At 48.3% G+C, this 15392-nt stretch overlaps 1 pseudogene; it reads left to right on the top strand.

Moving 5' to 3' along the window:
* Nucleotides 1-1655: 1655 nt before the first annotated feature.
* On the top strand, nt 1656-9979 carry LOC136303603 (forkhead box protein J1-like; annotated as a pseudogene).
* The last annotated feature ends 5413 nt before the right edge of the window (nt 9980-15392 follow it).

Genomic DNA, 15392 nt, shown 5'->3' with positions numbered 1-15392 from the left:
ATTTTCCACCTTCTCTGTAGCCACCCTTTAAATACTGGGATGTGGTGCTAAAGCTTTCCCTGAGCCTTCTCTTCTGACAGCTGAGCAAGAACATTTCTCTCAGCTGTTCTTTCTATGTCAAGCTTCTCAAACCTTGATGTTCTTATTTTTGGCTCCTTTTGGGCCAAATTTTGGACATTTTTGACATTTTTGATCTTTTTTATCATTTTGGGTGGTTTTGGCTCCTTTTGGGTCAATTTTGGACAATTTTGACTCATTTTTGAATATTTTTGGGTCATTTTTCGGCCATTTTGGGTCAATTTTGGGTCAATTTTGAACGACTTTGTGTCTTTTCATCATTTTTGGTACATTTTGGTTCATTTTGGGTCAATTTTGACGATTTCTGTGACTTTTTCTCTCCCCTCCCCTCCTGCCGCAGAGGAGGCGCCGGAGCTGGAGCTGCCCCTCCCCCCATGTGAGGAAATGGGGGGAAATCCCTCGGATTTGGGTAAAAAATGGGGAAATTGGAGAAATTTGGGTGGAAATTTGGGAAATTTCGGGGGGACATGGGAAATTTTAGAGGATTTGGGGTAATTTGGGGAAAAATTGGAGTCAAAAATGGGGAAATTTGGAGAAATTTTGGGGGAAAATTGTAAATTTTGGAAAATTTGGGCCAAAAACTGGGAAATTTCTGAAAAATTCTGGAAATTTTGGTGGAAATTTGGGAAATTTGGGGGGAAATGGGAAATTTTAGAGGATTTTGGGAGCTTTTGGGAAATTTTGGTGGAAATTTGGGAAACTCGGGTCAAAAATGGAGAAATTTGGAAAGGGTTTTTTTGGAAAATAGGGAATTCTGGGAAATTTGGGTCAAAACTGGTGAAATTTGGGAAAAATTTCAGAAAATTTGGGAAAATTTGGGTCCAAAATTGAGAAAATTTAGGGAAAAATTTGGGGAAAAATCAGGAATTTGGGGGGAAAATTTGGGGAATTTTGGGATAATTTGGGGGAATTTTGGTGGTTTTAGGTAATTTAGGGAAATTTTAGGGAAAATTGGGGATTTTTGGGGAAATTTGGAAGATTTGGGGGAATTTTAATAGATTTGGGGAGATTATTTGAGGAATTTTTGGGAATTGGGACATTTTGGGGAAATTTTGGAGATTTTTGGGAAAATTTTGGGAATTTTGGGGAAATTTTGGAACAATTTTGAGGGATTTTGGAAAGTTTTCAGGAAAATCGGGAATTTCCGGGGAAATTTGGAGGATTTGGGGGAAATTTTGGAGAATTTTTATGGATTTTGGGAGATTTTTGGGAATTTGGTGAAATTTGGTGATTTGGGCTTTTTTCGGGGATTTTGGGGGAAAATTTTGGGGGATTTCAGGAAAATCAGGAAAATGTCTGGAAATTTGAGGGATTTTGAGAAAATTTTGGGGAAATTTTGGGATTTTTTGGGAATTTTTCGCTAATTCTGCCTCTCCCCCTCCTCAGAGCTTTTGCTGGAGCCGCTGGAGGAGGAGCCCACGTTGAGGCGGGGCCTAAAACGGAAGTGAGAGGAGCCAGAGCCCCAAACGAGACTCGGGGGCGAGGCCAAGACCAACGATGGGGCGAAATTCCCAAAGAAATCGTAAAAATACTGAGAAATTCTGGAGAGAATGTATAAAACGGTGAAAAAAACCAACATGGCGGCCAACAGTGGGTGGGGCTTAAACCGGAAGAGGGCGCGGCCTAAGCAGAACTTGAGTCGGGGCAGGACCAAAAACCAAAAATGGGGAGAAATTCCACAAAAAAAATTTGGGAAACTTTAAAGGAAAACTGAGATAGAGAAAGAAAAAACCCAAATGGCGGCCGGGTGGGCGGGGCTTAAACCAGAAGTGTGTGCGTGTAAACAGGAAATGGGTGGGGCTTCGAACCGGAAGTGGGCGGAGAAATCCGGACGTTGAGATTCTGGCAATTTTAATTGTCCCTAATGAGTGGGAGGAGCTTCAACAGGAATTTGGCGGCGTGAAATCCGGACGTGGGCGTGGTTTAAAAAGGACATGACACCGTTTAAACACAAAATGAGCTCAGGGTGAGAATGTCAAGAAGGGGGCATGTCCTGATGATGTCACGACTTCTCTCCCTCATTACCATCCCGCCCCTTCCGGCCCCGCCCCCCGAGGTCGTCCCGGAAGTTCCGGAGCCACCGACGCTCGATCTCAGGAGGTGAAATCCTGAAATTTTGAGGGCGAGATTTGGGAATTTGGGGAAATTTGTGGGATTTTTGGGGATTGTTCCAAGTTTCTTGGGATTTGGGGGAGAATTTTGGGATTTTTTGGAGATCTTTTGGGGGGGTCGGTGAAAATTTGTTGGAATTTTGTCAAAATTGTTTTAAAATTTGTCCAAAATTCATCAAAATTTTGGGAAAAAATCGGGAAAATTTGGGGGGAAAATTGTGAAGAAAAAAATTTGTAGAAATTTGGTAAAAAAATTGAATCAAAATTCTTCAAAAATTCATCCCAAAACCATCAAAACTCTGGGAAAACTCGGGGAAAAATTCGGGAATTTTTTCCTGATTTTCCAGGAATATTTTAGGGAATGTTTTGTTAAACTTTTTCGGGATGATTTTGGTCAAGTTCAGTTCTGGTGTTTTTGGAGAAATTTTTCGCGATTTTTTGAGTCAGAACTTTGGATCAATTTTTAACAAATTTTTAAAAACAAATTATTGAAATTTAATGAAATTTGAATTAAATTTTTCCCATATTTTGGCCAAAATTCCTCCAAACTTTGCCTGATTTTCCTGATTTTTTTAATTACAATGTTTTAATTTTGGGGGGAATTTTTTGGGAACTTTCGCAGTTTTTCGGGGAATTTTGGGAATTTTTCCCCAAATTTCTCCTCCTCCCCCTCCCAGGCTGCTCCTTGACCACGCCCAGCCCCCGGAAGGGGCGGAGCTTGGCGCCATCCTCAGCCGGATTGGCCACGCCCCCTGGTGGCCGAGCTTGGGTGGGCTTTGGCCACGCCCCTTTCTCCTAAACCACGCCCACTTCCCCTTCAACCATGCTTTAAGCCCCACCTCTTCATTTCCCTCCACATTATCCCCCACCCACTTTACGCCACGCCCACTTGTCATTCAAGCCCCGCCCACTGAAGCCCCGCCCACTTTCCTCAACCCGATTTTACGCCCACTCCCGTTTGGCCACACCCATTTAAGCCCCACCCCTTTACCTTTAAGCCTCGCCTATTTCCACTTTAAGCCCCGCTCACACAAGCCCCACCCACTTTCATTATCCCTGCTATAACCCCACCCCTTTAAGCTCCTCCCACTTCACTTCCCACTTACATTCTGCCCACTGAAGCCCCGCCCCCTTTCCCCCAGACCTCGGTGCCGCTCATTGGCTGCAAGTGGAGCAGCCCCGCCCCTACGGCCCAATCAGCATCAAGCTCCCCCCACGGCGTCAATAAACCATGCCCACATGGCCGGAAATGGAGTTGTGAAGCTCGGGGGGCTGCCCTCGAGGGGCTGCGGGAAGCGGCGGGGGCTGGGCTCAGCCCCACACGGCGCCAGAGGAGCCCGTTCAGCAGCCGGGCGGGGAAATGCCCATTGGTGGCAGCGTCCCCCTCGAGCCCAAGGCTCGGCAGCGCTGCCGTTGCCCCAGAGCCGCTCCCGCCCGCACAGCGGCAGCTGCTGCGCTCCGGCCGCGCTCTGACTCTCTCCGTTTCTCGGTCTCCTGGCCCAAAAGCAGCGCCGGCATCCTGGCTTTGCAAGGCCGGAGCCAAGGCCGCGTCCCCCGCACGGCATTTCCCCAAGGCAGAAGCCGCCGGGTCGCTCCGAGGGACGCCGCGCTTAGGGTGGATCCCTGCTCCGGGTTAGTTTGGGGGACCGGAGGCAGGGGGAATGGCGAACAGCAGCAGAGCGAAGGGAGCGGGGATGGGATAGGATGGGGCGGGAGGGGATGGACGAGTGGTTTAGGGTCCGTAGGGTGGAGGTGTCGGACTCTGAGGTGCCGTCCTGACCCGTGGCAGGTGTGAGAAACCGCCTTGCTTGGTGGGAGGGCAGGACTGGATTCGTGTTGTTTGAGGGCGGGGAGGGGATGTTGATTTTCTTTCGTTCTTTCTGCGGCCAAAACCTCGCCGGGCACTGGGCGGGGTTGGCTTTGGGGGGCGCGGGGACGCGAGGCTTCGAGGGAATTTCCCCGAGGCTCGGGGCTGCTAAAGCTCCCCCCCGGGGCGGACGTTGCGGCTCCCGCACCCAGCACCCCGGGGACGCGTGCCACCCAGCGGCACCGGGGACACCCGGCGCTGTCCGGGTGCTGCTTCTCGCTGAACCTCAACCCTCTGCCTCTTCTCCCTGCAGCATCTGCCCCGTGCATTTTCTGCCTCCACGTGAGCCCTGCCCAGCGCCGAGGCCATGGCGAGCCCCAGCCCCGTGCTCGAGGCTCAGGAGCAATCCAGCTCCAGCCAGGAGCAGCAGCAGCAGCAGCAGCGCCGCGAGGAGCCCAACCTGCTGTGGCTGGTCAATCTCACGGGCGCCGACCTCGGCCTGCCTCCCATCTCCGAGGATCCCAATGATCGCTGCAGCATCTGGGAGAACCTGGTGAGCCTGGTGGACTTCCAGAGCCCGGGTTTTCCCCTGACCTCTGAGGAGCTCTGCGACTTCCTCGACATTCCCAGCACGGCCGCGTCATCCTCCTCCGCCTCCAGCGCAGGCGAGGTGACTGCGTCCCTGCCCCAGACCGTGCCCAGGTCCCCTCCGGCCGCCGAGGACGTCGACTACAAAACCAACCCGCACATCAGGCCGCCCTATTCCTACGCCACCCTCATCTGCACGGCCATGGAAGCCAGCGGGAAGCCCAAGCTCACCCTGGCCGCCATCTGCAAGTGGATCCGCGACAACTTCAGCTACTTCTGCCGCGCTCATCCCAGCTGGCAGGTAGGAGCCTTTGGCAGGACTTCAACCCTGGGGTTTGTTCTCTTTTGCATCTAGAGCGCCATCCGGAACAACCTGTGCGTCAACAAGCGCTTCGTCAAAGTTCCCTGGGACAAGGGGGAGCCGGGCAGAGGCGCCTATTGGAAGTTTCACCCTCAATACACCAAGTGGCCCAAGAGCAGCAGCTCCGAGGGCCGCGGGGCGTTTCCAGAGCAAATCCCGCCAGCCTCCAGCAAGCGAGCCCAGCCAGCAGCTCAGCGTGCGCCCAGCCCGGCCCATGGCAGCCTCGAGGTGGGCGCGGAGCTGCAGCAGCCGCTCCATGTTCGAGGAGTTTGGGAGCAACCTCTACAGCGATCCCATGGGGAACGAGGAGGGGCAGCAGGTCCCAGAGCAGTTCCCACAGCAGGTCCCGGAGCAGTTCCCGCAGCAGCTCCCGCAGCAGGTCCCGGAGCAGTTTCTAGAACAGTTCCCAGAACAGGTCCCGAAGCAGTTCCCAGAACAGTTCCCAGAGCAGTTCCCGGAGCAGTTCCCGGAGCAGTTCCCGGAGCAGTTCCCAGAGCAGGTCCTGGAGCAGTTCCCGGAACAGTTCCCGGAGCAGTTCCCAGAGCAGGTCCCGGAGCAGTTCCCAGAACAGTTCCCGGAGCAGTTTCCAGAAGAGTTCCCAGAGCAGGTCCCGGAGCAGTTCCCGGAACAGTTCCCGGAGCAGTTCCCAGAGCAGGTCCCGGAGCAGTTCCCAGAACAGTTCCCGGAGCAGTTCCCAGAGCCCTGCCCCACAGCCCTGGTGGCCGAGGCTTCTTGCCTGCCCAGCGATGCCCCGGGCGACCCCGAGGAGCCGCACGAGCTGACCGCACTGATGGGCAGCATTGACTGGGAGGCTCTGCTCAGCCCCTCCCTGGAGCAAGATTTCCTCGCTCTCGACAACCTGGAGCTGCCACCTTCCACCCTGGCTGAAGTGTTGCCCCTGTGCCCGGCAGGGGAGCAAGAGCAGCAGCAAATCCCCGCCGAGCCCGGCCTCACCACGCCGGGCTTGGATGAAAACCTGACGGCCGCGGCTTTCCTGGAGGTTGCCTGGAACGAGGAGACACCGGAGAATCTCCTCCCCAGCTGCAGCTTCCTGGAGCAAGGGGCTGAAAACATCCAGGCCTCGCTGCCCAACATGGATGTCATGGACTTTGTGGTCGACCCCTTTAAATCTTTCGTAGAGATGGGCGATTAGACTACATTAGATAGGATAGGATAGGATAGGATAGGATAGGATAGGATAGGATAGGATAGGATAGGATAGGATAAGATAAGATAAGATAAGATAAGATAAGATAAGATGCTGCTTCCCCTCCTGGGTGGGACCCGGGGGGTGGGGGGGAGACAGGACCTGAACAGTGCCCCCCTGTCCCCGCTGTGCCTCCCCCATCCCCGCTGTGCCCAGCCCCCCAGTGCCCCCCCCCCATACCTCCCAGCGCCCCCTGCCCGCCCCAGGCCCCTCCTGACCCCCTCAATGCCCCCCTGCTCTGCCCCCCTCACCTCCCCAGCGCCCCCCTGCCCTGTCCCCCACCCCTCCCAGCTCGGCCCCCTTGGTAATGCATAATCTGAGGGGCTAGCCTGAGTTTTGAGATGCAAAGGGTCCTGTTTTGAGTCGTGGGCCCGCGCACCGGATGTGTGTGTGTGTATTGCGGGCAGATCTGTGTCTGCTTGGCGATCCCGAGGTTTTGTGATCATGAATCAATTTTGTACCGTTTGTGCTGCGGTTTGTGAAAGCTTGTAGAGCAGTCGTTTCTGTTTGTGTAATTTTGGAATCTGCTACTAATCTCTAATCTCTGTGTTTTTGGAAATTCTGCAACATGGAAGAGATTTTAAAACCCCCGCTCATTGGCGGAGAGATACCTCTGTCTGAGAAGGAGAAGGGATTTGGGAAGGCTGTGGCGTCTCACGGGAAGGCTGTGTGCTAGTTTTGATCGTTTAACTGATAGTGTGACTTCAATCAGTTTGTTGTTCAGTAGAAAAGCCCCCTGAGTGAATAAACTGTTTGTAGAGAAAAAAAAAAAAAAAAAGGAAAAAAAAAGGAACAAAACAGGCAAGGAGGTTTTTTCCCCTCTCTTTCTATCTATGCCTGACATAGCTGGTGATCAAGGGTACTTAGTGTCACCTTGGTAGTCAGACAACAGGCTGAACTCACAGCCTAAGGCTATGTTTCCCAGCTCTTTGTAAAACGCCCAGGGATTTTTGGCAAGTGGAAGTTTGCAATTGCCAGTGTGTGATAATATCTTCAAAGTGCTGTAGTCCTTGGCTGCAACTGCAGAAGAGCGAAGGGGGAGTGTGGGATCGAGCCCCGCCCCCCCTTTCCTGCAGGAGGGTCTGTGCTGTGTCCCGGCCGAAGTCTGTAGGATTTTAAGAATGTATTCAGAGTCATAGAGGATCTCCCCCCCACCTTGGCTGCTTCCTTTGCGAGCCTAAAACTGTGCCTGACTGATTGGAAAAGTTTTCGTTTGTCTGTTTTTGCTTTTCGTTTGTTTGCTTTAATAAAAAGACGTTTATCCTTTTCTTAACCATAAGTTCTTGTCTCAACAGGTAATGCTTCGAGCCTTAGTTTGAAAACATCTGTTTTGCTTTTTATGCCTCGAGCCTTGTTTTGATTTTTCCTTTTTTGCTTTTTAACCATAATTCTTTCCTCAACAGCTGAAAGTACAGCTAACTTTTTCCTTTTTAAAGTCAACAAACTGGTTTTTGTTTCGTTTTGTTGGTTTTTTTCTCTTGTTTTGATTTTGATATATGCCCAGGAATAGGAGGCACAAGAATTGGGAAGCTGGTTCAAAAGAGTTCCCCTGCCCAAGGAGGGGCTGCTACTGTAAGCAGTGGACTGTGCTTCGTGGTGCACTCTGTCAAGGCTCGTGGGTCCGATAAGGGTACAAGTGGCTAGTACCTAAGAGTGGAACCATAAGCCCGCGCAGCAGTAAAATATTTGAGTTGCTGGAAAACGAAATTTCAAAGATCTTAAAGAAACCAGTACAAATTCCTAAAGTTGAGTGTGGCCAGCATATTTTTGTACCAGAATAATACCAAGTGAAACTTAAGAATTAGAATAAGATCAAAAAGCATTAAAAAAAAAAAAAAAGAGAATTCTTAATAGACACAGGGGCAACATTTTCAGTGCTGAATAAGGCCCTAATACCTGTAAACAACGACTATGTTATGGTAAAAGGAGCAACTGGCCAATCTGAAAAAGCTTATTTTTTTTGCAAACCATTGAAGTATAAATTGAAAAACAATGAAGAATTCATTGATTTTCATATATGCCTAAAGCTCCATCTGCACTTTTGGGCAGAGATGTGCTAGAGCAGCTGGAGACAAAAATAGTATTTAAGAATTGGAAAATTATTTTGGAGGTAAAAGATCAACAATATGTAGAACTGTTAAGCTTAATGATGATAACCAAAGAAATTGAAGTTGCCAATGAAGAAGAGAATTTCAAAAAAATAATAAATCAAGTGTGTCCTGGGGTGTGGGCTTCTGACATACCAAGCAGGGCAAAGAATGCACTATCCGTATAGGTCAAACTTAAAGAAAGAAGGCAGCCAGTAAAAGTTAAACAATAGCCCCTAAAGAAGGAAGACAGAGAAGGGATTAGTCCAATTATTGAAAACATTTGAAGATAAGACTACTAAAAGAGTGTCAGTCTGATTTTAACACTCCTCTCTTGCCAGTGAAGAAGCCTAAGAGATCATACAAGCTAGTACAAGACTTAAAGGCTGTTAATAAGATAACTGAAGACTCGTATCCAGTAGCTGCTAACCCTTACACCTTTTTAACTCGTTTAATCCCTGAACTAACCTGGTTTACTATTTTAGATTTGAAAGATGCTTTCTTTTGCCTCCCTCTCCATGAAGCCGGCCAGAAAATCTTTGCATTTGAGTGGGAGAACCCCAAAACTAGACGAAAAACTCAGCTCACATGGTGTGTTTGCCTCAAAAGTACAAAAACTCCCCCACCATATTTGGGGAACAGCTTGCAAAAGATTTGGAGTCTTGGGAACCTCCACCAGGAGAAGGACAGTTGCTCCAGTATGTGGATAACCTCCTAATAGCCACCCAGACCCAGGAAACATGTGTGGACTGGACGGTAAGCCTCCTCAACTTCTTGGGCCTGCAGGGGTATCGGGTGTCCCAGAAGAAAGCCCAAATGGTGAGACAAACAGTAATTTACCTGGGCTATGAAGTGAGTGCTGGACGGAGAACCTTAGGGCAAGATCACAAAGAGGCAATATGCCAGACCCCAAAGCCTCAGACAGTGAAAGAACTGAGAACCTTCTCAGGCATCACAGGATGGTGCAGACTGTGGATTTATAATTATGGATTACTTGTTAAACCTCTGTATGCCTTGATCACGGAAGGAAGCAGAGATCTTCAGTGGACCAAAGAAGTGGCTCGAGCCTTCGACCAGCTAAAGAAAGCCCTCATGTCAGCACCAGCCTTGGGACTTCCAGATATAAGTAGGCCATTCTTTTTGTTTTCTCACGAGAAGCAAAGGATCGCTTTAGGGATACTAGCACAAAACCTGGGCCCGTATTGAAGGGTAGTTGCCTACCTCTCTAAGCAGCTGGATACGGCAGCTAAGGGGTGGCCAGGGTGCCTCAGAGCCGTTGCAGCAGTGGCAGTGAACATCCAAGAGGCACGCAAGTTCACCCTGGGCCAGAAGACGACGGTGCTAGTGTCTCACAAAGTGTGTACAGTCCTGGAAGCGAAAGGGGGGCATTGGCTCTCCCCACAGAAATTCCTGAAGCACCAAGCTATACTGGTGGAACAGGACGATGCTGAGATTGTGGTAACTAACATTGTGAACCCAGCTTCCTTCCTCAGCGGAAGCATGGGAGAACCAGCGATCCATGATTGCCTGGAGACCATTGACACCACCTACTCCAGTCGCCCGGATCTGAAAGATAGCCCACTTGAAAATGCCCAGACCTGCTTTACTGATGGGAGCAGCTATGTCAACAGTAGGAAAAAGCATGCTGAGTATGCAGTTACCTCAAGCAGAGAGACTCAAGGTATGCATTTGGAGTTGTGCATGCCCACGGAGCCACTTGGAGAAAGAGAGGACTGCTAAACTCACAAAAGAAGAATATTAAACACGCACAAGAAATATTGAGACTGTTGGAGGCAGTACAACTACCTGAGAAGGCAGTCATCATGCATATCAAGGCACACCAGAAGGTGAGCTCGGAATTGGAAGAGGGGATCATGCTGGCAGATAGAGAGGCAAAAGAAGCAGCAAAAAGTGAGATACCTAATGAGACAATTGAAGCAGCATTAATTCCAGATGGAAAAATTTCTATTGAGGGTAAGCCAATATACAATAAAGAGGATAAAAAACTCATTAAGGCAGAAAAGGCAAGTTATAACCAGGAGGGATGGGCTGTAACAGAAGAAGGGAAACTTGTAGTACCCTCCTATTTGTTGTGGGCATTAGTACAGACGGAGCATGAGAAAACACACTGGCGAATGGATGCCCTGTCTAACCATTTCAAAGAAAAGATCATGGCCAGGAAATTGCAGGGCACAGTGATACAAGTAACTCGTCAGTGTAGCCTTTGCCTCCCAACTAATCTCAAAAATACTCCAAAGCCTAAAGTGGGACAAATTGGGAAAGGCTGTGGACCTGGGCAACAATGGCAAATTGACTTTACAGAGCTGCCCAGGAAGGGAGGACATCGTTACCTATTGGTGTTAACTGATACCTTCTCAGGATGGCCAGAAGCCTTTTCCGGCCGGACAGCTAAGGCCCGAGAGGTAAACAAGCACTGTTACAAGAAATAATACCGAAGTTTAGAGTTCCAGCCACCATATCCTCAGATAGAGGGCCACACTTTATTTCAAAAACTGTGCAGCAAATAAGTAATCACCTGGGAATAGATTGTGAATTGCATACCCCATACCACCCTCAATCTAGTGGTCAAGTGGAAAAAATGAACCACTTGATTAAACAACAAATTGTGAGATTGGGGCAAGGAGTAAATTTGCCCTGGCCCCAGGCTTTCCCATTGGCACTATTGCAAATTCGAACAAAACCAAGGGCAAAAAAAGAAACTAAGCCCTTTTGAAATACTGTATAGAAGGCCATATGCAGTTCAAAAAAGAACAACGCCCATGCAAGTAGGGGAAGAAACCCTACATGAGTATATAAAGGCCCTAAATAAACAACTTCGAGAAATTGAGAAATACGTGGCCGAAGCTCAAAACCGAGAATTAGATAAGCCAGTATGGATATGTTAAGTCTTTTGCAGAAAAGACCTTGGAACCACAGTGAGAAGGACCATTCCAGGTGCTTCTTACTACCTTCACTGCAATCAAGATCAAAGAACAGAAAGCCTGGATCCATCACTCCCGAGTGAAGAAAGCCCCAGGAGGAATCTGGAAGATCACACCAGGTGATAATGAACTGAAGCTGAAGCTCACTCAGAACTACGAAGAGATAGACTAAGAGTTATTACGGACATTATGTGGAAAAATTGTAATTATTGCAGTAATTACTGTAACTTATTTCCTTTAAAGAGTGAATGAGAAATTATTTTGCACAGCAGAAAAAAAAATCCCTAGTGATCTAATTCTGAAAATATACTGTTTCCTTTAGAAGCATCTTGCTCAACACTCGATTTCAGAGTTTCACCCACAGATTACAATTCTTTGCATTTTGATGTCCCTGAGCTCCCCACCTTGTGGTTTCCAAGTGCAAACAATTTCCTCAGTGTTATTCACGGCCTGAGAGAAGGAAACGAGTGTGTTCACCTTGCTGTTCCCCACAAATGCCAAGTGAATAAAACACAAATCCTCAGATACAGGTGAGTATCTGAGATATTCCCCTGGCCTTTCCTGGCACCACAACCAGCTCATCCCCGCTCAGGAAATGCGAAGGGAATTATTCCCAGCCCAGAGTTTCAAGGAAAGATTCATCCCAGCTTCCTTGGCTTGCAAAATTTGGTCATTTCTTAGGGGACCTCCAGGACTCACCTTCTTCCCCCGAGGCAGGAAAAATGGTGCTGTGCTTTCACCTGAGTCACAGCTGGGCCTGGGCTCCACATGCTCCTTGAGAAGGAGGAAAAAGAACAGGATTCATTGACAAGAACCTGGTTTGAGCAGAGGGAAATGAGTAAAGCAAGTTCTCGGATTGTTTTAGTGGAAATTGTGAGAAGCTTTCCCTCACAACTTGGTTTCTTTCTATTTTTAGTTCTTCCATTTGGGCAAATCCTGAATTCCACCCACCCCTGACCACCAGCACGAGGAATGGATCCCAGAGACTTGGGAAGGCCACAAGGGATTTTACCTCTGCCTGCTTCCACTGGGAACAACATTCCCAAAGATACTAAGATGTAAATGACTGTGACTGCACTTAGGAACCAGTTTCCCCTTGGATGGGGAAGGAAATCCCACCAGGCTGACCTGGCCATGCACATCTCCTGTGGAATCTGCTTTGCTTACACCCAGAGGAGCTGAAACCCTTTGGAACCACCAGTTCTTTGTCCTTTTAGAATCACCCCAGAATCCCTAAAGTTGGAAAAGACCTCCAGGAGCATCAGCCCAGCTGTTAACCCAGCACATCCACAGGATTGTGAAACACTTTCAGGGCTGGGGACTCCACCACTCCCTGCATGGGAACCAGGAGATGAAGTCAGATTAGAAGAAACTGAAGAAAAAAAGAATGAATTTTTCCTTTTTTTTTTTTTTTTTTTTCCTTATCTGGAAGGTAAATACTGGTTTGTTTTTTTGTTGTTGTTGGGGTTTTTGTTTGTTTTTGGGGGTTTGTTTTTTTTTTGTTTCCCTCCCAGCCAGGAATTCCTTCCCAAAATCCCATCTCTCCTAGTTGGAAGCCTCCCCCCCTGTCCCGTTAGCCCACACCCACGGAAAGAATCACTCCTCCTGTTGTTTTAAAGCCCCGCCCCGAGAGCGACTCACCCGCTGAACCTGCGTTTGCAGAGCGGCCGGGTTGTCGTAGCAGCTGCCTGCGGGGAGAAGGGGACGGCTCAGGGCTCCGCGCCGGCTCCCACACCCGCCCCCCCCTCACACGGCCCCCACACGGATCCCCCGCGCGCCGCCCGCACCGAAGCCGAGGAAGCGCATGAGGGCCAGCACGAGCAGGCGGTGCGGGAGGCGGCGGGGATCGCAGGCGGCGGGCAGCGCGGGGAGGGCCCGGGGAGCCGCCGCCATCGCCGCCCTCAGCGCCGAGCAGCGCCCGCTGCTCCTCGTCCGCCATCGCGCCCGCCGCGCGTGAGCCCCGGCACGTGACCCGCCCGGCACGTGACCCGCCCGGCACGTGACCCCCCGTTGCCACGGCAACGCCGGACTGAGGCCTGAGGGCGGGGGGGGGAACTCTGGGAAATAGGAACGTGAAATAAATATTAAAAATATGTCAGTGTCAGTGTAAGCGTGAATGTCAGTGCTAGGAAAATTAACCCGCAAACGACACAGGTTTATGTGCGAAAAGGAGCCAGAGGAGTGCTTTTACTTTATAAATGATAATTAATAATAAAAGAATAAAGGGAGAGGCCACGGGGCATTTCCCCTGAGTTCTGTGAAATTTTGGAGGACGCAGCCTCCTATTTATCCCAATTTCCTGGCCCCGTTTCCCTCTCTTCCCCTGTTGCCTGAGGTGCTTGAGAGTTACATACTTCCCAGAGTGCCCAATACCCAAAATTCCTCCTTAACGTACAACCCCCTTTAAACTTTGAATTTTTATGGAATTTATGGGGTTTCCCCATTGTTTCTTTCATCTTTCAACATCCATTTTCATTTATCAGCAAACCTACCGTTTGTTTGTGAAGGCAAACGTCTTCTTTTCCATTCATCAATCAGTGGGATCCTTCCCATTGTTTCTTTTCTCTCTCAGTGCTGGTTTTATCCACCAGCAGACCCAGAGTTTGTTTGTAAAGACAAACCTGTCATTCCTCTCAGAAGTGTCAATGTAAAGATAAATGTCAATGTTTAGAAAGGTGATGAGTGCATTTTCTGATTGGGACAGAGTGTAAATAGCAGAAAAATTCATTTTTTTCTTTGTGACATCTGAGACTGACCAAGCCAACAATTATGAGGGAGAGGTCATCACCCTACATAAAAGCTGCTGGATTTCTAGTTTCTTTATCAAAATAAAACCAGCCAAAACCCACGTTACCAAACACAAGAAAAACGCCCACAAACAAATCGATCAAATAAGATAATTAGGAAAACTTAAAACAAGCAAACAAAAGGTTTTAATATCTATTGAATATGTCAAACAGCAATCCTTAAAAACACAGCCATTGAAAAGAGAAAGGCGTTGCTTTCTGGTGAGGCACCCCAGCTGAAACGTTTCCTCTTATGTCTCCTAATTGTCTGTCTTTAATTTTTATTCAACTCATAAACATTTGAAAAGAGAGTGGAGCTCATTTTTTACACAGTGGAAATGAATTCCCTCCTGTCCTGGCAGTCCCTGATGAACACTCCCACTCCAGTTTCCCTGTAGCTCCTTCAAACACTGGAAGTTTTCTCTTCTCCAAAGTCATTTTGTTCTTGAGCTCTTTCCTCCAAAAGGTTCTTGCCATATTATTCAAACCCTTGAAAAACCTACTACTTTTTTTTTTTTTTTTTTTTTTTTTTACTGTGAAAAGCTCCAGTCTGCTATCAAATTTCATCTCCTTGCACCAAAAACGACCTGAATCCTGTGTGCCCATCAATTGCTTTCTGATTAAAAGATGTTCTTCTTAAATTAAATGTGCTTTTAACGAGGCAAAACCACGTTAAAAAACCTCTGGACTGAAGCCAGAGGATTTATTTACCTCTTCAAGGTGTAGAAAGCAAAGGGCTGAGTTTTACCTGAGATGTTGAACAACACGTTCACTTTCCAGCGACTCTGGCATGAATTTGAGAAGGAACCACAGAAAAAGAAAAAAAAGTCAAAACAACTTCTCACAACACGCAGGTATCATGTTGGGAATCAGCTGCAAACTCCTCTTGGACATAAAACGCTTCATTTCCCTTGATCCGTGTCTTTTCAGAGATCTGTCAGAAGAGAACTGTGTTATTAAATGGATCGCCTTCAACTGCTCTGAAGTGGTTTCGATTCCTGGAAACCCGAGCATCTCCGTTTGCTACAGCTGCTGTGAAAAACACGGGCTCGAATGACAGGGCTTCGTTAGGAAAGAAGTTGTGCAACAAATTGGGAAGTTTCAGGGACCAGCTCAAGGATTTCAGTGACAAACTCGAGGGGTTTTGTACAAAACTCGAGGGTTTCTGTGACAAAGTTGAGGATTGCAGTGACAAACTCGAGGATTTCTGTTGCGAACTCCAAGATTTCTATGACAAACCTGAGGATTTTTGTAAAAAACTTGAGGATTTCTATGACAAACTCGAGGATTTTTATGACAAACTCCAGGATCTCTATGACAAACTCGAGGATTTCTATGACAAACTCGAGGATTTTTTGTAAGAAACTCAAGGATTTCTGTGACAAACCCCAAGGTTTCAGTGCCACTTGAGGGAGCTCAAAGATA

Source organism: Chamaea fasciata, unplaced genomic scaffold, assembly GCF_029207755.1.
Source record: "Chamaea fasciata isolate MVZ Bird 193981 ecotype frontalis unplaced genomic scaffold, bChaFas1.0.hap1 SCAF_39, whole genome shotgun sequence".
Classification (NCBI taxonomy): domain Eukaryota; kingdom Metazoa; phylum Chordata; class Aves; order Passeriformes; family Sylviidae; genus Chamaea; species Chamaea fasciata.
Note: the sequence above shows the minus strand (reverse complement) of the source record. Positions and strands in the feature narration are given on the sequence as shown.